The 23,393-nt window shown below is 35.2% G+C and overlaps 1 protein-coding gene across 2 annotated transcripts in view; it reads right to left on the bottom strand.

The window, feature by feature from the left end:
* LOC145663010 (caspase-9-like) overlaps positions 1-23,393 on the bottom strand; it is a 136,059-nt gene that overhangs the window by 43,967 nt on the left and 68,699 nt on the right. The window lies entirely within an intron of this gene.

The following is a 23,393-nucleotide window of genomic DNA, read 5'->3' as shown; positions in this document are numbered from 1 at the left end:
AAGCAGGATTGGTCTGAAAATAGGATGTTCCTGCTATTCATTCTTGTACACGCTGTGGTCATGACACGCGATGGTAGTCTTACATAGCTATGTTGTGTAGCCAACAGAATGGTACCATACAACTGTATCTCACCCTGCCAGAATTTTTTTTGCAAGAATTCAACATGGAATTGTTCGTGGGAATATTGTGCACTGTGGAATAAAAACCACTGCTTGAACCGTTGTGCGAGATGTGACTGTTTAAAGTGCCAGGGACATACGCACAGACGGTATGTTCTCGTGACTGCTGGTATGCCGTGGTCTTTGGGATCTGAAATGTCTCTGTGTAGTGCCTTGTTGAAGCCATCGAGTTCATACGTGCGGCACTTTGGCTGAATTTCGTCAAATACGGGCACCAATACCGCGAAGGGATAAACCGTACGTGCAATATGCCACTTTCCGTCAACGTTCAAAGGACTGAACCTTACGGAAGGACTACTGCCTTCTAGAATATTCGTTAAGTGATCTTTTGAATGCATACTCTCAGGTCACATCCATCTTCGTTTATTGATTAACTTTGGCCTTCTCACATGTTATTACTAGATGATGCCCGGGGCCTTTGCTGCTTCAGGTTGGTGTCATACCGATCAATTGTCTATACTTTCATCTTCTTGTATTCTGCAAAATTGGACTTCCTGTGTTGTATTTCAAACAGCAAGTGATTTGCTTGAAAGCAGTATTTGGACCTCTTTTCTTCTTTCAGGATGCACTTGAATACGCTATGTACAATATTATGCTATGTATAATATTAATTTCAAATGGTGCTACCGTCATTAATTGCAAAAATCTTAAAAGACGCTTTCTCTACTTATAATTGGCATTTCAATCAAACTGTAATATTGAAAACAAGAGGTCAATAGCATCAACTAGAATGTATGTTCAAAGGTTGGTTTAATACATATCCACTGTTTCCTTTTCGCCATTTTATGAATACAAAATATGGAACTGAAATATAGAAATTCCGCGTTCTGACCTTTACAAGCATAATTTTCGAAGATACAGATTTGTGAGCTAAACAAATTGTCCCCAACATTTCGAAACTCCTCCGTCAGGAGTGTATTTTCATGAATGTGACGTGATTAAAGTCTTTGCTATGTGCTGGCTATGTCCAAAAACTCTTTTCTAATGTTCCAATGTTGATTTTCTTCCATATTGAGAAACATGTAACTTCAGTTTTATATATATACAGGGTATTTCAAAACAATAGAGACATGGTTGGTGGTTCCTGACACCAAGGTAGGACGAAAAGTATATACCAACCTGGGTGCACAAATGCTTTCTTTCGGAGTTATAAGCTGCTGACAACTTAGAAAAATGAATTTTAAAGGTCCATAGCTCTAAAGGTATGGAACCTACCGTAGTCGGATCAAGACTTCACTCAGGAACTAGTATGTTCTCTATCCAAATGTCAATGTTTCAGTATCCTACGTTACTTCTGCAACATTTTTATAGATGAGTTTGGCTACGGGCATATAATTTGAAGTACTCATTAGCTACCTCTGTAAAAATTCTTGCGGGAGTGTATGTATATATTGAAACACCCTGTACAGGGGACCACTCCGCACTCATCTTAAAATTTGGAAAAGTACATAGGCTACCCCCTAAAGTTAGAAACTGTCGAAAAAATATTTGGCCGGTCCGTGTCGTTCCGTTTCATAGGTACTAAAATTAAAACTTTGGAGATTTCTGACCTAATTTATCCACTTTGGGGAAGGTTTTCATACATTACATGATTATATTCATGTGAGTACAAGTGTCTATTTCCCTGCATAAAGATGAGTTCACTAGTGCTCCCTTTTTAAATTTCATAAGGGTACATTGGCCCATCCTTATATTTGGGAATTGTCAAAAGCAACATTTGATAACTGTTTTATAGGTCCTACTGTAAATTTGGGTGGTTCAGCTTATTTCATTCTGAAGATAAATAATTATAAAATATTAATAGATCCTTTAGTCAATTATTGAGTTATTTGATCTTCTTTCATAGGACTTTTATAATTTATATATTTATTTGTATGAGTATAGTGACCTGGACATGGGTGTATTAATGCTTCGCTCTTAAATATTTGGGTTGGATACCTAGGAACATCCTTTAATTTGAGAAGTGTTGGAACTAAAACTTGTTAAATGTGTCCCATGTCCCAAATGTAATTTCTGTAACTTTCATTCGTCCTTAATATACCTCTTATGGATTAAAAATAAATAAATACCAGAAATATAAACGTAAGCAATACATCGTACCACAAGGTATGTTCTTGACATAATTTATGTTCTAGATGAAGATTTTTCAAGTTATCTTTTATATGATTGAATACAGGAGTCTATTCTCTTTTATAGGACATGGATACATTGATGCTCCCTTTCAGAATTTGGCAGAATACGTGGGTCAGTGCGTATTAGGAAAAAAAGGGTCGGGAGAAAATAGTAAATGAATTTTAGCACCAAGAAGATTTACCTCAGAATCGTGACATACCTCGTTTTGTTTGAAATAAAGAACGTTTGTTTGGTAACATTCACATGTGCGTGTTGTGTACATAAGGGTAGAAATTCGTGGGAAACTGGAATTTGTTTTATTTTAAATCACTTTTAGGCAATTTGGGCGGAAATTTTATTGTCTTATGTACATAATAGGGAATTTTGGCTGGTACAGTTGCAAAACTTGAGTCATTTCAAAAAATAACGAGATATGAACCAAGATCCTACAATAAATAGTCTCGACGCAAAAACTGCTTGATTTAAAGTCTAAAATTTGCCTAAAATACTGAAAGTGTCAAAAGAGTTAAGCATGTAACTTACATTAGTAAGATAAGAGCTGTTGGACACGAAGCCATGGTGGGCTGTGTTAATATATAAAGAGGTAAATTTTAGACGTCTGTCTTTGATAATTTTCCCGCACGCGATGGATGTGTTTGAAAGAACCGAAATAGGCCTATAGCAAGACATGTGATTGGCCTTTTTGTCTGCATTTATAAATGGGGAGATACAGGATGTTTTCCAAGAAGAGGGAACATATTCTTCTATGATACACTTACTAAAATGAGCAAAAGTGGAAACGAAATAACAGACACTGTGTAACGCAGAAAGATCGAACTTATATTTTCAGCGTCCGAGGCTCTCTCGGCTGGGAGAGACAATAACAGTGATTGAACCTCCGAAAGAGTGGTTGTTACATGAGATAATGTGGACGGGCAAGTAGATTGAGCTGGGGGTAAAGTAGATGGTGTAATTATATTAGAAAATTTCTTACAAAAGAATTCATTAAACATTTCTATTCTTTTATCATTTTCTGCACTTGAGTCGTCATTGGAATAATAAGAGGTAAGTTCGAAGTTTCATACTTAGCCGATAAGAGACCAGAAGTCTTTAGGATCGTTCATACTGGAGACTGAAATTTTCGAAATTTAATCTATTTATTTGCACCTGAGTAGTTTTTTGCGTGACGCCTTATATCAGAAAATTTCTTATAAATATGTTCATTTGGAAATGCACGCCAGTGTTCCCAAGCTCTTTTCTTATTCCGCAATATGTGGCGAGTCTCTTCGTAGTGCATCGGTGGCAATTTCATTTTTATTTACTTGGACGGTACAAAGTCCTTTACTTCAACATGAGCAATATTGGTTAAGAAATCTATTCCTTCGTCCATTGATCCCTCTAGTACAGGTATCCATGGTAATACTTGAAGTGCCTTGGAAATGTCGCCCCCTCTAGTCAGGCAGAAGCACGAAATGTAACTTCTAGACACTCATGGTTTGAACTAAGTAAATTTGTAGATGGAATGACACCTTCTAGGGAAAAATTGAGATGACATAAGCTAAGTTCATGTTTTTACGTGTATTATGTATTATATTGTCCCAAATCGAGTCCTTGAATAAAGCAATCGAAAAGGAAAGTGTCTTTTGTGTCTGATATTATCCCATGTTCGCCGTCGATCCTTTCCAGACCAAAGTTATAGTCATTGAAGAGAACGCGTTTCTCACCTTGTGACAGCACATCTGCAACTGATTCGTTCAGTGGCTATTTTAGGGAGTGATCATTTAGTAATGCCCCACTGGAGCAACGACATTTCCCCTCAAATCATATCTTCGATAATTTCAAATGTGATATCAGTATTTGTGCATTCTCACTTTTCACTATCAGTGTATTGAAACGCACCAAAAAGGAACTGTTCTGAAGTCTTCACTGGGTCTCCCTATGACCCCATGCCAATAGGGCCAACCTTGGATATATCCACATCTGAAATATCACCTTGTATGTTGAAATCTACCAATTCGACAAAAATATAGGATATTTGAAAATTCTTTTGTCCTGTCACCCTTGCATTGTCAACTCCATGCCAATCAAGGCTTAATTTGGACTTACGCAGCATCCACAGTGTCACTATTCATCTTTGCACAAGAAAGTCGACACTAATATCGTTCGTATTTGACTACTTTTACATGTCACCTGAGCAGAAATGTTCCGGAAAGTGAGGGATAAGATTAGCTAGACGGTGGAGTCTGTTGGACAAACAGAGTGGGCACACGATAAAAAATAAATCCCTGACGTGCTTTTGACCGCGGCGCGACTATTCGAAGGCTAAACACATTCGTGTTGCTATGTGTTACGTTATGCGTTAGGAAGTATTGAAAATTTCTTATTCAAAGGAAAGAAATAAACTGAGTTAATTTAATAGAGTTCAATTGTGTAGGCAGTACTGAGACTATATGAGACAAAATCTATTGCTGAAAGTGAAACATGGGTTATTATTACAGTTTTATCCCAAGTATGATATACCCAATGATGATTGAACCTGAAACACACGCATGAAAAACATTAGCATTATGAAATTAGCTACAAAGAAGTGCACCATTGAATAATTCTAAGCCAAGAATAAAGGCACAAAATAAGAAGCGGAAACGACAAACTGTACGATAATAATATTTTGACAATTTTAGTTTTTCACTATTTATTTCGAGACTTTCGTGACGAGACCGAGATCGAGACAAGCATATGTTGATCCAGACGAGACCAAAACGATGATTTTTGATTCGAGACGAGATCGAGACCGAGACCACAATTTATCAACGAGACGAGACGTGACTGTACAAAGTCTCGTCTCGTTTCATCTCGATGCTATCCCTACTTCTAATGGTGACTTCGCAAGTGTCCTATTCGCCTACTGACTTAACTATTAATTTACATTATGATCTCCATTTCATCTTAGATGTAGACGTAACAGATATGACCGTTTTATACTCAGAAAAATCCTTTCTCCGGACAGCGGTATAGTGTACAAATATACGAAATCCTCTTCCTTACTACAGAAATCATCCTCCGGAAGGTACGTTTGCTGTACGTCATACGGAAGGTACGTATAGATGGAACATTTTACAGAAAGTATTATAAAGCATGCGTTTGCAGTTATACGTTTGCTGTACGTCAAGTCCAAAAACTACAGGATTTACAAAGGTAACACACGATTTTACGTACGCCACAGTTTTTTTTTCTCAGTGTACCCACGCACAGTTAGCCTTTTCGGGATTTTATGGTACAATTTGTACCATACGGGTGTTTCATGGTACATTGCGTTATAACTCTCCTATTTGAGCCTTTTCGTCTGTTTTTTTTGTTTGTTTTCTTTTTCATGTCCAGAGTCATTGTAGAGGACGTTACGTACGCTTTCGCACCTTCCTGCGTCAAGACATAGGAGGTGATGACGACATAATTTTAAACAATATATTTTCCTTTATTAAGTCTATGTTCACTATTTTTTGGCGGGCTTATTTTTGTACGTAGAAAATTGAAATTTTGCAAAAACATTCAGTCCACCGAGTAGTATTTACCAGATGTTTTCAGATTTCTGCGTTAGCACAAGGGGGGTCCAGGAAGAAAAGGTAAAAAGGGACTTTTTTTTACCAAAAAACGCTTTTTCACTATTTTCCCGCCTGAGATACATGATGGAGACAGAAAAATGGTGCCGTCTACCTATTGAAGAGAATGATGTGCAAACCATGATCCTAAGTTAATTAGGGATGTCTCGGGAAATTTTTATCAAAATATACTTCTGTATAGGGAATATGGGGTATTTTCGGTATATATATTTTTTGGTGGGCTTACGTTTGTACCAAGAAGATTGAAATTGTGCACAAACATTCAGTCCACCGAGTAGTATTTAACAGATTTTTTTCAGAACTCTGCGTTAAAACAGGGGGGTCCAGAGGGGCAAAAATTTGAAAAAAGGTATATTTTTCCAACAAAATCCCTTTCTTCGTGATTTTCCCACCTTAAGTACATGATGGAGACATGTGAATGGTACCGCCTGAAAGGCAGTTCTATTCTGAAGAGAATGATTGGCGGATTATAGTCCTATGGTAAATAGAGATGTCTCAGGATTTTTTTACCTGAGGTCAGGGTCTTTTGCGGTAATTTAGGACATTGTGGGGAATCTTGATAAAATTTCTCCGGTACTTACTATTCAAGATAGAAACTTGAAATTTGGCCCACACATTCAGTCTACCGAGTACTATTTATTAGATTAGATCTATGTTCACACAGGGCTATTCCAGAGAGGCCCAAAGTGTAAAAAAAAAATCCCCCCCTGAAATTTTCGCTTTGACATCACTTTTCCCTCTCCTGGTATACGGTATGGGTATGTAAGTGGTACCATTTGAAATCCTGCTCCATTGTGAAGAGAATGAGGTATAAACCATGATCCTTGAATAAATAGTGACGATGCAGTAGCTGCTTGACTGAAAGTCTAAAAAATATCCCTAAAACCCAAGATCCAGAAAGGGTTAGGAAGGAATATTTTATTTAGTGTCTCAGTGAATTTCTCACGAAGATTTATTAAGATTAAGTTTTCAACGTGAACAACAACACCAAGAGACGTCTGTAACACATATGTAATTGGCTGTAATTCTAGTAGCTCTTTGGACCTATCTGGCACTTAAAAGATGGGTGCTCTGCTGAAGATCATTATAAAATTATTTTGAAGAATGACTCCGTATTCTATACAGAGACTATAATACTTTATTGCGATCGAGTCATCTACACAGACTTTTAAATAGTATGCTTGTACAGGTGAATACGTCAAAGGTTTCATTTTCTGTTTACTTTTACTTTTAATATTACATTTTTAAAAAGTTTTTTTTTTCTTATTTTAATTAATGCTTAAAATTTCTTATCCTCATAACTCCGGAAATAAGTGTGCTTCAACTGTAAGTCGTCCTCGATAAATTACAACGTATTCCGTACACTTAACGATTTTAATAAAAACGTAACTTGAAGTTTTGTTTGAGGTTTAGAAAATAAGCCTATTGATTAAAAAAGTTGTATTTTCTATTACTCATTAACATTTTTCACAGAAAATATAGAGAAAACATGGAAAATCTTAATGCCATTCAAAAGTGAAACTGCAGATTTATAATACCTTTTCCTAAAACGGAAGTATTACGTTTGTTTCGGAATATTTCCAAAATATGTATGGGTATTCTGAAAAGTGGCAAATAATGTGTTTTCAAACAGAAATGAACCAAATTACGTTTCAGTTTCTAAAATAAACGGACACATATTGTTTCAACATTAAACCGGACACAGACCAGTTAACCGGGTTTTGAAATACGTCTAGTACCTAGATTGTCTTTGATGTTACTATTTCTCGTCAAATAAATTAAAGCCAACATGTTTTTGTCTATTAATGTGAACAGTTTCATTCTTGTAATGAAAGAAGTTATGCGTTTTTGAAATCTGGATTGTTGTTTGGTAAGGCAGCTCAATATGGGGCGCAGCATATGGTGGTGAAGCTTTATAAAAACTTAAAATTTTATTTTAGAAATGAGAGTGAGCGTCATATTAATCAGAAATGTCAGAGAATTAATACTCCGATGCTACTTGCATGTGTCAATTACTAATATGGGCAGTTGCCTCAACTACATTTTTCATCACATCAACCATTTGACTTGAAACAGAGAATTGTCCAGAGTGCAGACATGATCACTCTGGACACGTTTTAGTTGTTCAAAATATTTATAGTAAATCGTATTACTTCATGTCTTGTTCGTTCATCAGAGCATGCTGAATAAAAGGAAAGTTGAATTTATCTGTCTTATACTTGGGTTGATGATATTTAAAAAACAAATGATGATAGAGCCACATAGTGTTGTTATCAACAAGGAATAATTTCAAGAAATGATTCTTGTTCCTCGCGAAGCATTTGTTTCTACTACAAACGTGTGTCCATAGTATACTGTTTCTTGATGTATGTATGTGTGAAGTACACCGAAGTAGGTTATTGTCTGGAAAGTGGGATCTTACGGTTATTGTGTAAGAAGTATTAAGGAATAAAAAGACAATATTAAAAAGTCATCATACTAAACTTCCTAAATTTTAAAATGTTACTTTTCATTACGATTTTTGTTGTGTGTGTCTATGGTTCCTGAGACATTTTCCATTGTCATTTTAAGTTCTATTTCGGGCTGATTTTGCTTAAGTGTGCGGAAAGTACGTTGGTTACTTCTATGTGTGATTTTGTGCTATAACAAGTTCTAATTGATTTTTAATATATGAAAATTCTTTTATTGTATTCCAGTGATACCATAACAAGAAAATCTGTCACACTCATAGAAGATAATGATTTACAGTAGATTGTTTAAAAAAATCTCAATTTTTTTCTGCAGTAATGATAAAATATAAGACATATACCTTCTTTCCGTATATCCATGGTAAGAATATTTATCGTGCATTTTGATGTTTCTTTTAGAAGGGGAAGCGTAGCCCCATATTAGCCATGGCGCACGCAATGAGCATCAGAATATTAATTCTGTGACATATGTAATTAATCTGACGCTCATTTTCATTTGTAGAATACAATATGACATTTTTAAATAAAAAATCACGCCACATGCCTAACCTTAAGACTGCGCGTTACCAAAATAACATTTCGAATTTGAAATACTCATACCTTGTTAGTACGATAGCACAAAATTTCACATTAATAGATCATAAAAAGAGCTTCTTCTGGTATGTTTCTCCTACTGATATTTATGGTAAATTGTTCGTGTGTATAAGAGAGGCTCCAGTCTTACATTAGTCGCTGGCACAACCAAGGAATATACGGTACTAATTATATGACCCTTCTGATTAATCTGGCGCTCATTCCCACTTCCAAAATAAATTTTCGAGTTTTTATAAAGATTCAGCATCATATGCTTCGCCCTATGTGCCCCCTAAGGCGCTGCCTTACGAAAATATCTATCCAGATCTCAAAAATACATACCTCTTTTTACTAGCAGAAAGCCTATTTTTACATTAACTGGCCAAAAAAGCTTCTTCCTGTATGTCCTCGCTAAGCATATTCTGCCGAATTTTATGTGAATGTTGGATAAGAGCTGTAGCTCCGTATCAGTCACTGACACATGCAAGAAGCATCGGAATATTAATTATGTGAAATTTGTTTAATCTGACGCTCACAGACATTTCGAGAACAAAATTTGTATTTCATATGAAGATTCACAATCGTATGTTTCGTCCTCTGTGCTCCCATAAGGCAATGCGTTGCCAAAATAATATTCTATATTAAACTACGCATACCTCTCTATTACAATAACACCGAATTGCACATTAATGGATTCAAAAAATACCTTTTTCAGGTAATTCCTGCTAAGGATATTTATGGTGATTTTTATGTGATTTTTAGAAGGTGGTGTAGCCCTATATCAGTCTCTGGCACATGAAAAGAGAATCGAAGTATTAATTCTGTGACATTTGTGATTAAGCTAATGCTTACTAGCGTTAAGAAAACGCAATTTGGGATTTTGATAACACTAAACTCACCAAGTATTTTTCGCCTCTTGCCCCCCAAAGGAGGAGCCATACAAAATATTATCTTCCACACGACTATACTAACATTGCGGATGATTATTATTGTATTTTGTAGCAAATAATGCTAATGTTCCTCAAATCCTTGCAAATAATCACTCTAAAAATTGCTTCAGAAACTTAACATTGAATCTACCACAAAGAAAATGAAGTTTTGTGCTAAAGGGGCTAAACAATGGGTTTCTCTCATTTACTGTTATGATTTAGAAAAATTCAGACATTTTTCAATTTGAATGAAACATTTCACATTAATACTGTGCAAACTTCATCTTGTTTTGCAGAACTGTAGAAAAGTACACGAATTATGGAACATGCTGTATATAGGTAACTATAGGGGTTTATCTCCATATTTGCACTACGTAATGACAGTTGATTTCAAGAGACAACATTAAGTACAATCGATGTACTAGACGTGTTCTAAAATCCGGTTAACTCGTCTGCGTTCGGTTTAAATTAGAACAGAATGTGTCCGTTTGTTTCAGAAACCGAAGAGTACTTTGGATCAGTTTTGTTAGAAAACAGATACTGTGTGTAGTATCTGTGTATTAGATGTGAAGTGATCATCAGATAATTGTGTAAACTCCTAACATAATTTGCTAATTTCTATTATTTTATTAAATTGCATTTATCAACGACAGAATCATGAACTTTTAAAAAATCATCGGAAGAAAACTTTGATCAAGATTGTACATTCTCAGAAAGCTTTTATACACGCATATTTGTTAATAAACACGACTAGTTTCCTCATTCCCTTTCCGCATACATTCAAGCATAGCCTGATACTTCCGATTCTTTGAACTGCGAAGTCATCATTGTTCAGCCGAACAAAAAAATGGGGACACAACATCAAGAGTTATTTGCCACGAAGTTGAGGAAGGTGCAGGATCGACAAGAGAAGCTGATTGCACCATTGGAGAATAGCTAGCTCCATAAGTCAAGAGTACTATTCTGTTGGATTATCGCCACAGACACTTTTGAGTTCGTCAGCAGACTAGTGGAATGAAGGTGTAGGAGAACATCATCGTAAAGACGCATTATCTGCGCCTCTTGCAGGCTCCTCCAGGGGAAAACATTCATCGTTCCAGATAACTAGGACGACGCAGGCCTCGTTGGAATTGTCAGGGTAATTCTCATTCTTTATCTCAGTTAAAACCTTTCTTTTTCTCTTACCTTTCCCACAAGTAGTCATTTTCAAAATTTGAAACATTTGAATTTCATTAAATTCAACCACAATTTTACAGTTAACTATCGTGTCGTGCATCAGTTCCATCCCCATTTGGTTGCATTTATTTATTACGTATTCTGAGCTACAACTGATGGCACAGCACCGGCACATGGCAGAGATGCTCCAAGGCTTACGCCTTTGTTACGATCCTAAAATTTCTAAATATTTACATTAGCCCACACGCATGATGGAGATGTTATGAGGCTTTGGGCGTTGTAACGATTCCAAATTTTTAAATATTTTCCGATAGTTAATAGTTTCGATAGATAAGTTAGGTATTTTAGAGATTTTAAAAGATTTTAACGATAAATTTTGAGTAATCAGTACAGTGTAATTTATAGTTTTTTTTTTTTTTTTTTTTTGCTGAGAGAAATTGAGTAGAGTTATTTTTAGCCCACCCGCTCAGCCTCCCTACGTTTGTGCATTTGCTCAGTTAGAGTAATTTTGGTTTTATTGTTTCTTAGTTGATTGATTAAGTGGGTGAGAAGAAAAAATTTTGCCAAGTATTTGTTTCTGTTTTTCTTTCTGTTAGTATATAAGAAGTGTTGTTTAAATTTTGGTTGTTGGATATATATATATATATATATATATATATATATATATATATATATATATATATATATATAGTAGTGTAAGATATTTATTATAAGTGTGATTTTGAAAATAACAATAATGGAGAATACTAATGCTACATCTTCTGCCTTAGAATGTTTAGTAGAACACCCCAGATTTTCTGGCAAATTGAACTAGTCAGTTCAGTCATTTTTTAGTCATTTTGAGGATTTTTCTATCCTTCATATCCTACGCCATGTTCAGAAACGTCATTTGTTGCCGTATTGCTTAGAAATTTGAGCTCGCGCCTTCTTCTTGGCTTTACAATTAACCGCAGAATATGATAATCTCATGTATGTTCAGATTAAGATTAAATTAATAGAGGCTTATGAAGATATTATAGTTTCGCAAGTTTTAGGGCAAGAAATGAGAAATAGACAGCAGTTAGATTCTGAATCTGTCTTAGATTATATTTTTCATAAATTGAAATTAATTCTCGAGTACGATAAGGAGATGTCGTTCACCGAACAAATTAACTTGATAATCGATGGGTTATTGCCTTCATTCTATTCTATAGCCGTAACAAAATCATATAAGACTGTTATTGAGTTAGCAACGTTCTTAGGTTTGGAGGAAAGAGTTAATTTTCTTGTCAGCATACGTAGTCACCGATCGAAGTCCTTGGCAATAACAGACGAATACAACATACATCCTGTTGGTAATAATGCTATACAACAAAAAGAAAATACTTTGTATGTTAATACTCAGAACGTAAATGAAACTGTAAGTGAGCCTAAAGAAAAAAAAAAGCTTGATCGCTCAGTTAGACGACATCAAAGTTCAACTTCAAGATCTCCTGCAACGGGCTGCGCTCGCAAAAGTTTCTCATGCACACAAAGGAAAATCTGTGTGTATACAATCACATGAGCGTTCGCGTTTGGAGCGAAGAAATCTATCCATTCCTTCGCTTCCTCTCATACACAGCCTCTTGGTTCTGTCAATGAAGTCAATGTAAATGGGAATGTTAAGTCGAATAATAGGGATAAAGCAGACAGTAATATGTGTAATAATGTTAGAAATAGTAAGCGATGTTATGTGCCTATGCAGTATGAAGCTAATTTGCCTCATGTTATAGTATATTCGTGGTGTCACTGGAGATTCTCAAGAAAGTCATCAAATCGCTTTAGTAAAATTTAAATTAGGAGGTTAGTATTTTACGCATCCTTTTAGAGTGTATAAAGTTTTTCCGTATAATAGTATAATTGACCAAGATTTATTGAAAAATCACCTTGCGATGGTTGATCACAATAAGAATTATTTTAGTTTTGTTAAATTTGGTATTCCTCCAAGAGTTGACTTACCGCAATAGGTATATGAAATTTTTAACCATATAGCGAAACTATATAAACCTCAATTTTTAGTGGCTCGCTCTGTTGTTTTACCTCCCAATCCAAGTGTTCAAGTTACGTTAAGGAAAGTGAATGATCTTGCATGTACTCGCAATTTACTTGTTCCTAATGAGTTAATAGATACGCAGGCAGAAATGTTTGTGCGTAAGTCAGTTGTAGACGAAATTCATCCAATAATTTCTGTGATTAATACTTCCAAAATTAAACTTTATTTGAAAAAAGATGTTGTTTTGGGTTCTGCAGAATGTTATCAGTGATACCATCTTCAAGAAACAAAATTGCGGTAACAAAAGGTTCATCAAGTCAACGCAGTAGATACAAAATCTTTCCCTGAAGGTTATGATAAATATCGTGTAAATGTTAACCCTGAATTGTTGCCACATCAACAACAGCAATTATATGACTTAGTAGAGGAATTTTATTCTAGTTTTTCTTGGAATGAAATTGATTATGGTTGTGCTAAGGGATATAAGCATAACGTTGAATTAGTAGACCATATTCCAGTAAATTGATCTCATTTCATCTACGGGATGAGATCAAAAAACAAGTAGATATTTTATTGAAAAGTAAGATCATAGAGCCTAGTATTACTCCTTATAATTCTCCGGTAATGCTTGTTAAAAAGAAGAATGGACAATATCGATTTATAGAAGATGGGAGATATATATATAAATAGAAAATGGTTCTTGACAGTTTTCCGGTTCCTCCTATCCAGAATATCTTACGTAATTTGGCAGGACGCAAATATTTATGTTCTAATGAAGTTTTCGGAGCATTCTTTAATATTCCCCTCACTGAAGAATCAAAACCTATTACAGCTTTTTCCATTCCGAATCTCGGATCGCACCATTTTAATTTTCTGCCTCAGGGTGTTAAGACATCTGTTAGTGGTATGAATTGATTAGTGAAACTCACTTTAGAAGGTCTTCCACAAGATAAAATATTTGCCTATGTTGACGATTATTTTTGGTCTAGTGATAGTTCTGACGAAATTGTGCAGTTAACTCGTATGTTGCTTTAAAGAAAAAAAAATGGTTTAAAGCTCTCCCAGCACAAACAAAATTGGGATATTTTTCATTAGATGTTTTAGGTCACCCTGTTAGTAAAGATGGTTTGTCTATCTCGAAACAAATAATTAACTCAATTTGTAACTATCAACGTCCCAAAACAAAGAAACAGATCAAAAATTTTTTTTTTAGGATTGGCTTCATTTGTTAGTTCATATTTACCTAATTTCAGTCAATTTGCAGAAGCGTTACTTTCTGTTTGAAAAAAGACGCTCCTTTTCGTTGGAAGGAAGCACAGGAGACAGCATTCAATAATATCAAGCAAGCCATCATTTCAGCACCATGTTTAATGAGATACAAGCCTGGTTATCCTCTTTACCTCTATTTTGATGCCAGTAAGGTCGCTCTTTCTGGACGAATCAAACAACCTCAAAATTCACCTGACCACACAAACCTAGTTATTGTAGTCGTGCAGCATCTCTTAGTGAAAGAAAATTGCACCCATATCTGCTTGAATTACTAGCATTGTTATATTCTTTACGTTCATTTAGGTATTTTCTTTTGGGACGTCATTTTTATTTGAAGACAGATTGTCATAGTTTAATTTATTTAAAGCAAACAAAGAATGTAAGTAAAATTTCCAGATGGTTGGTTGGAATTGAATCGTATAATTTTACTATTTCACACATCAGTGACTCCAGTAACTTAGAGGCTGATGCCATTTCACGTTTTTCTAACCCCCCTAGAGATTTGGAAGATGAGAAAAATAATCAAGAAGATCCGAAAATTTTGTTTACTCGGAACACAAATTCATTTTCAATTTTAGATTAACCAAATCTGGCAACAGAACAGCGTAAAGATACGTTTTTAAAAAATATTTTTCTTGGTTGTAACAGAAAGAAAATAGAAATCCTAAAATAGAACCCCAAGCATTATATTTTACAATTAAGGATGGAATTTTGTATAGAAAACAGAAAACTTCTGAAGGTATATAATTTTTGGTTGCAGTTCCTACTTTGCGTTATAAAGTTTTTAATGCTTGTCATACGTCAGCATTGGGATCATTTTATTCTGGATATTCTAATAACCTATGATATGTTAGTAAAAACAGTGTAATTTCCCAACATGAAGAAATATATATATCAGAAATGTAGAGAATCTGCGACCTGTCAAATATCGAAATCGAAAATTGGTCCTCCGTACGGTATATTGCTTACTTATCTCTCAGTTCCCCCTTCTATCGTGTCCACATAGATGTAGCTGGGAATTATTCCCCCAATAATATGTTAAATCACAAATATTTGATAGTAGTACTAGATAGTTGTACCAGATACATAACTGTAGATTCCCTTCCTGATGTTACAGCAAGTAATTTTGCTACATTTCATTATCATAAAGTAATTTGAAAGCTTGGATGTTTTTATGAAATTGTCTTAGACAAAGGCAGTGCATTCAGTAGTGAACTATTTAAAGAATTATGTGCTATGATTGGTGCTAATATTCGTTTTGTAAATGTACATGGGCATTACAGTAATGGTGTTTGGGAAGTTAGTATTAGGAACATAGAACAACGGTTGAAATCAGCTTTATGTGATAAAGATATGGGTGAATGGATTGACTTACTACAACCCATAGCTTTTTCGCTTAACGTCATCAAGAACTTATCGTCTCAAATTTCACCATTTGAATGTCTTTTTCGCTTCAAACCTTGGTTACTTCATCAGGCAATATTAAATACCCCGTGTCAATATAAAGATAATGCCATTCGTTTACAGCAATTACAAGAAATTAGGGACAAAACACAAGAAAATCTTTACGAATGTCATAAAATGGCGACAAAATTTTTTGACAAGAGACATACGTGACCTGTTTTTAAAGAAGGAGAAAAGTTTGGATATTGGACACTACAAGAAAAAAGGTCACGCCAAAGTATTCATCAGAAAGTTCATTGGTCCAGGCATAATTGAAAGTGTGGAAAATCAAAATTCATATTTTTTTAAGTATAAGATCGCCCGAGGATCTTGCAAGGTAGACAGCATAGCAGTTCAGAGATTGAAGAAGTTTTATGAGAAGGAAAACCCGGAAGAGGAAGACAACCTTGAAGACTCTGACGAAGAGATGCCTATCAGCGTCTGCACAGAAGACCATACGATGAAAAAGAAGAAGGCGAGACGCGAAGACCAACAAGGACCACCAACTGAAAAGATTTTCAACCGCAGGAAACAATGTTTAGAAGAAGAAGTTTTCATTCCTTCACTTCATATTATGGATGTTGTGATTGCCGAAACTCTACCAACGTGAACAACTATTGGGAAGAATTCCACAGAAGAAAAACCGAAATTTGCTTGTAACACTCCCAATCAGAAGAATAGTATTTATTAAGGTAATATAGTGGACATAAAAGCAAATGAATTAGTAGATCCGACGAATGAAACTTTAATTCCTTTAGGAGGTGCACATAAAGCCATCGAAGACGCAGCTGGATCTGAATTTTTAGAAGGATGTTTGACTATATCATGAATGAAGCCAGGAGAAGCAAAGATTGCCAATGGTTATCCTTTACCAGCTAATTATGTAATTTTGACATGTGGACCACGGAATTCAGACAAGAAGATTTTACGAGAGACATATAAAAATTACTTTAAAGTGATGTTGGAGAATGATCTTTCCACAATTGTACTACCTAACATTTCGACCTGAGCATTTAAATTTCCCAAGTTAGAAGCTGCCACAATTGCCTTGGCTACAACAAGCATATTTATAGAGGAACATCTAGATGATGTAGACCGTGTTGTATTTTGTGTCTATGATAGAGAGAATCGGGACATTTATCAGCGATTACTCCCAATATATTTTCCCATAGATGAAGAACCTGTTAGTCCTTCTGTCCGCACGTAACATCTATGTAGATTACTTTTCTTGAAGATTAGATTGTGAATAGGAACATGTTGTAGATGGATGATGAACTTTTTTTTAGCACTGGCCACGCTATCTTTAGCACTGGCCAAGTTAGTTTATCTTGGTTTTGAATTGTGCACCCAAATTTACCGGTAGAAAATTTCGAACACTTTGAACACTTTGAAATTTGGAATACTTCGAATTTTGGAACGCGTTGGTATCTTCAGGAATTGTATCATTTCCTTTATTGGACAACGTATGACAACAGAAGTTTCTTACTTTTATTTTATCTCGGAATTAGAGTAAGTTAAGAATGTAGAAAATCAACGACACGCATATTGATAGATATTTCGATGGATATATTTAGAAGGCGTAAGAAGATTGAAGACAATATTGCAAGAATCATGCTCCATTTTTTCAGGTGTCGTGTATTCGATGCCATGATTGATGTCTAGCATTCGATGGCCGAAGAGGATAAGATTTAAGAAGAATCAAGATGGAGATAAGAAGAATTTATATGTTAGTTAGGGTTGTAGGTTATATGTGGTGAATAGTTCTGTCGTTCTTATTTTATATAGTTTGATTACAGCCAGTATATGGGGCTAACCACATCTTGGAATTCTTTTCCAGTCTACGGACGCTTTAAACCGAAACAACTTAAAGCTCATTTCTCTCAAACTGAAATCAGTAAACTTCTTGTGCAGTTTAACTTTACTATCTTTGGTTAGCTAGATAGTATTACAACGTTTTTTCCTTCTCGCGTATTAGTCACGTTTGATATTGAAGTTATTTTCTGCATTGGAGAAACACACACACACACATATTATATATATATATATATATATATATATATATATATATATATATATAGAGAGAGAGAGAGAGAGAGAGAGAGAGAGAGAGGTCTATATTGGATTTTATATTTATGAAATATTTATTTATTCGATTATGATTTTTATTATTATACATAACTAAGTTTTAATAACTTGTATTAGTGATAATTTATTTTAGTATTATCCCTACCTTTTATTTCCCTTCCCTGAGCACTAACGGAACTCCACACTAACACCTCAACAACACATGTCACTCTCAATGATATTATGCAAGCACTAATGTTTATTTTTCTTTTCTTACTTTCCATTTTCGCTGAGACATTGTCGTTACATATTCAAAGTCACGTACTGATTGTCTCAGAATCTCACACTCAGCAGTTTGTGATGGATGATTAATTCAAAAGAAACAATATGTTATACAAAGAACTCTCTTAATCTTCTACAAACATGTTTTTCTTTTTTGGAATTTCTTCAATATTTTTTTATACTACGGAAAATTGAAATTTTCGTGTATTTCCAGTTTCGAGGAGGGGGTGTGAAGCAACTGTGCATTAGATGTGAAGTGATCATCAGATAATTGTGTAAGCTTTTAAGTTAATTTGCTAATTTCTATTATTTTATTAAATTGCATTTATCAACGACAGAATCATGAACTTTTGAAAATTCATCGGAAGAAGACTTTGATCTAGATTGTACATTCTCAGAAAGCTTTTATACATTCATATTTGTTAATAAACACGACTAGTTTCCTCTTTGCCTTTTCGCATACCTTCAAGCATAGCCTGATACTTCCCTGATTCTTTGAACTCCGAAGTCATCATTGTTCAGCCAAACAAAACCAAGGGGAACATAATAACAAGTGGTATTCGCCACGAAGTTGAGGAAGGTGCAGGATCGACGAGAGAAGCGAATTGCACCATTGGAGAATAGCTAGCTCCATAAGTCAAGAGTACCATTCTGTTTATTTATCGCCGCAGACATTTTTGAGTTCGTCAGCAGACTAGTGGAATGAAGGTGTAGGAGAACATCATCGGAAAGACGCATTATCGACGCCCCTTGCAGATCAACAGGATAAAGATCCAGATGTTGACGGAGTCCAGTTTATCCAGGCTCCTCCAGGGGAAAACATTCATAGTTCCAGATGACTAGGACGACGCCAGCCTTGTTGGAATTATCAGGCTAGTGCTCATTGCTTTATCTCAGTTAAAACCTTTCTTTTTCTCTTACATTTCCCACAACTAGTCATTTTCAAAATTTGAAACGTTTGAATTTCATTAAATTCAACCATAATTTTACAGTTAAGTACCATGTTGTGCATCAATTCCATCCCCATTTGGTTGCATTTATTTATTGCGTATTCTGAGCTACAACTGATGGCACAGCACCAGCACAACTGTATTGCCACTTTTCAAAATATCTTTTTTTTTAAAGTTCCGAAAGATATATAGTGGTTTCGTTTTAGGTTAAGATATTATGAATCTGCAGTTTCACTTTTGAATCGAATTACGATACCCATGTTTTTTCTCTGTATATTTTTTGTGAATACACGTCAATGAGCAATAGAAAATAGTACTTTTTTCGGTTCAAATTGGTTTGGGTTAAACATTTGAAAATGAAATGAAAATAAATATTTGTGTTTATTGTTCTATGATTTATTTGTTAGGTTAAGGGAGGCCTGTGCTAAATCAAGTGAATTATGATGGATGGATTGTTGGCATGAAGAACTGGGAGTATACCGAGAAAACCAACAAGCACGATGATGTCAATACCTAGATTACATGCCTTGGGAACGAACAAGTTACCCCACCTATCACATAGTTCAGGCGGCTTGGTCGCAGGTTCGATTCCCAGTGGTAGCGTCTTTGAAATTTTGGATGTCTATCCGTGTTCATTTCTTTGTCGTTCAAACTGTAGAACCGATATAACCGACTTTAATAGAGACAATTTACCGAGATACTTTCGGTGAAACAGGAAAAAAGTGGTGTGCGGCAACAGGTTTCAGTTAAGAGTTCCAACTACTTTTAAGACAACTTTCGCCTTCCTGTTCTTGTGTGTTTGTATGTTTTTTAAATTTAAATTTGAATTCTGTGAAATACAGTATTTCATCATGACCGAAATAAGATTTTCATCGTTAATACAATATTGGAATCGTAAAAGTCTGCAATTTGCTACATACACGAGTGTTTTTTGACTCTCACTTAACACAGTAATCTTGGGGTAGTAGCATGTGCAGAGATGGCCATCCTCCCTCGTTTTGCCCTCATGAGGGCCGCCCTCACACTCACCTCACCCTCATTTTAGTAGTTGAGGTTGAAGGCGTTTGAGCGCGAGGGCGAAAAAGTAATTGAGGTTGAGTGTGAGGGAGGGTGAGTGTGAGGGAGGGTGAGTGTGAGGGAAGGTGAGTGTGAGGGCGTCAATGGAGGTTGAGTGTGAGGGAGGGTGAGAGTGAGGGCGCCAATGGAGGGTAAGATTGAGAGAGGGTGAGTGTGAGGGCGTCAATGGAGGGTGAGTGTGAGGGAGGGTGAGATTGTCACTTGAGGGAGAGTATGAGGGAGGTGAGGGTAAGGGTAAGGGTTCATAAAATTAATTATCTTGCAATTCTTCATTTCTGGAAAATATGTTAGAAAGTGTAATGTAGTTTTTTTGTTAGCTTTAAACGTCGTTCACAGAAAATCGTCATATCAATATTCCATCAGTTTCATACGCTTTTCATGCGCGAAGACAAGATGTTTCTCGTAGCTTTATTACTTTTCTATATTTATATATTTTCACTTTATATAAATAATAATTACGAAATGTATAAAAATATCTACTGCAAGTTTTTAGCTACCGAAAATTTCAAAGTTTAACGAAAGTAACCCATTAAAAAAACTAGAAGCTCTCAGGAAATAATGTTTTTTTCATGTATTTGTTCAGAAGAGAAACTAATAAATATACATATATTGATTCATTCTGAAATTTAACTAACAAAAAGCTTTATTTCATCTTCTAAGTAAGAGAAAAATATATATAAGAAAAGTACAAAGATGCAAGCTGCAAAAAATAACTTTATATTTAATTATAAAATAAAAAGATATTTCTTGCTTTTGGTTATATATGTACTATTAGACTTCCAAACTACGCTATGCACATGAAAGGGGGTCTTATAGAATGGCTGTGTCCGTCTGTGTGTCTGCCTGTCAAGAGGTATCACATCAAAATTGGTAAGAGCTATTAACAGGCGTTTTTCGGGAATCGGTCCAGCATACCAATAGTAGGTTGCATCTCCTTCAACAACCTCCTACTTAACAGGTACACTCAAATCACTTGGGAGTCAATCTGTTAAACCGGAAGTGGTAGAAATCGGAAATTTCCGGTTTCAAATTAAAGACCACGAGTAAAAAACGGTAATAGTGATCGGCAAACGGTTCTCGGAAATAGGTGGATTTGAACGGAACCACTTTAACTCCTGCATTTCTACTAAAACTGGAAGTAGTAGGATCCACTACTACTTCTGGTTTCAATATTGATTTTTCTAGACCTAAAACGGTAAGTGCTATCGACAAGCGGTTTTCGGGAATCGATTCAGCATCCCAGAAATAGATTCAATCTCTTTCACCAATCTTCTAGTTAAACCAGAAGCTATGTTGAACCACTTCTGGTTTCAACAATATTGGTCATAAATCAAAAACGGTAAGAGCTATTGAGAAACGGTGTTCGGGAAATGATTCGTCGTTCCAATAATAGGTCCCATCTCCTTCGACAACCTAATATCTAAACCGTGAGCGGTAGAAATCAACTACTTCCGGTTTCTACTATTTCCAGTTTTACTATTGAACTTGTATAGTTTGGAAATTCACCGTAGTTTCATACTGTAGAACGATACTTGCTTGTTCTATCATATAATTCTTGTGTTATCAAACACTAGGTCTATTACCAGGTACTCAATAATATTTATATATTTATATATATATTATATTTATATATTTAAATATTTATATACGTTCTAGAAATTTGGAAGATTATAATTTGCTATAATGTCATATTTCTATTCATGGATTCAATCAATACCATGGCTTAATGTGGAGTTAGTACTTGATAGTGAATATTTGTTTAGAAAGGAAAATTTTCAGAAATGGGAAATCTTAAGCGGAAAATTTTCCACTTCACATCACCAGTTACAGAGATGGTTTCAGTAGAGCAATTGTTAATATGTTCATTTAATGGACGGAACAATGTAAAGGAGATTCTTTCTTCTAGGGTAGAAAATGTTTTATTTGTAGCTGTACTTTATTTGAAGGAGCGCCAAATGAGCCTTGTGGTGGAAAACAACGAATGGTCATCGTCTCTTATTTTTCCCTCATTAGGGACACCCTCACCCGCACCTCACCCTCATTTTAGTATTTGACGGTGAGGGCGATAAAGTAATTGAGGGTGAGTGTGAGGGTGGGTGATTGTGATCGCGTGAATGGAGGGTAACTGTGAGGGAGGGTGAGGGAAGGGCGTCAATGGAGGGTGAGTGTGATGGAGGATGAGAGTGAGGGGCGTCAATTGAGGGTGAGGGTGAGGGAGGGTTAGGAAAAATAAACATTTCTGGGCTCGTGATTTTGGGTTCTTGAGTTCCATTTATGACCGGATAATTAAGGAAATTTATATCATCTCTTATGTTCATTTTACTGATGTATAATAACATGAAAAATATTATATTTCTTTCCATCTAACCATATAGAGATGAAACTATTTTCTTCAGAGGGAAAATACTAACATGTAACATATGTGCAATCTTGATTCGTACCGTCTGAGAACGTTCATCAAGAAATTCGTGAATACATAAGGGTCATCCTTAAGATCAGGTATCAGTCATGAATATGTCTGAAACGATATTGTACAATAGCAATTATTCCGAGCTAATGAAAATAGGAAATATTCTTTTTCACGTACGTAAGTATATTTTGTTAAAATATCAACATTACGCATACGCAATCCAAAGTCTTTTATAAACAGCAAGGGTGTACGTAGCGCGATGAAAACAAGTTCTACTTAGTTTTTGTTAACTCATCCGAAGTTTCGATCTAACATTGTTCGAAAGCTGACAACTTATTTTCCTCCTCTTTTCCTTCCGAAAACTCATCCTTCATAAGTATCTCTTATAAGGCAATTCATCGCTCGACAGGTTGCAAAAAATTTCTTTTTCCTCTTCCTTATCAAATTCAGTATGCGTATTTTCATCGGAATAGGGAATAATATTGAAGTCTCAAATATTAAGTAATACAATTTAATAATAATAATAATAATAATAATAATAATAATAATAATAATAATAATAATAATAATAATAATAATAATAATAATAATAATAATATGGAATAAAAATTACGTATGACGACATATTGTATTACAATCTGTAAAACCGGTCCTAGCGTTAGGCAAATGTTAGAAAACGGTCGGGATTGGAGAGAAGTGACAGGACCACCACGACATACCCTCGGCGTACGTCTCTACAACTAGAAAAATGGTAAACGAAAAGTTTCCAAGCAAATTTCACGTGGAACAGAGGTCTAGTTAGCACAGGAAAGCCCTAATATAATTTGTTTTA

The sequence above is a fragment of the Thermobia domestica genome, chromosome 10 (genome assembly GCF_964235325.1).
Source record: "Thermobia domestica chromosome 10, izTheDome1.hap1.1, whole genome shotgun sequence".
NCBI lineage: Eukaryota > Metazoa > Arthropoda > Insecta > Zygentoma > Lepismatidae > Thermobia > Thermobia domestica.
Note: the sequence above shows the minus strand (reverse complement) of the source record. Positions and strands in the feature narration are given on the sequence as shown.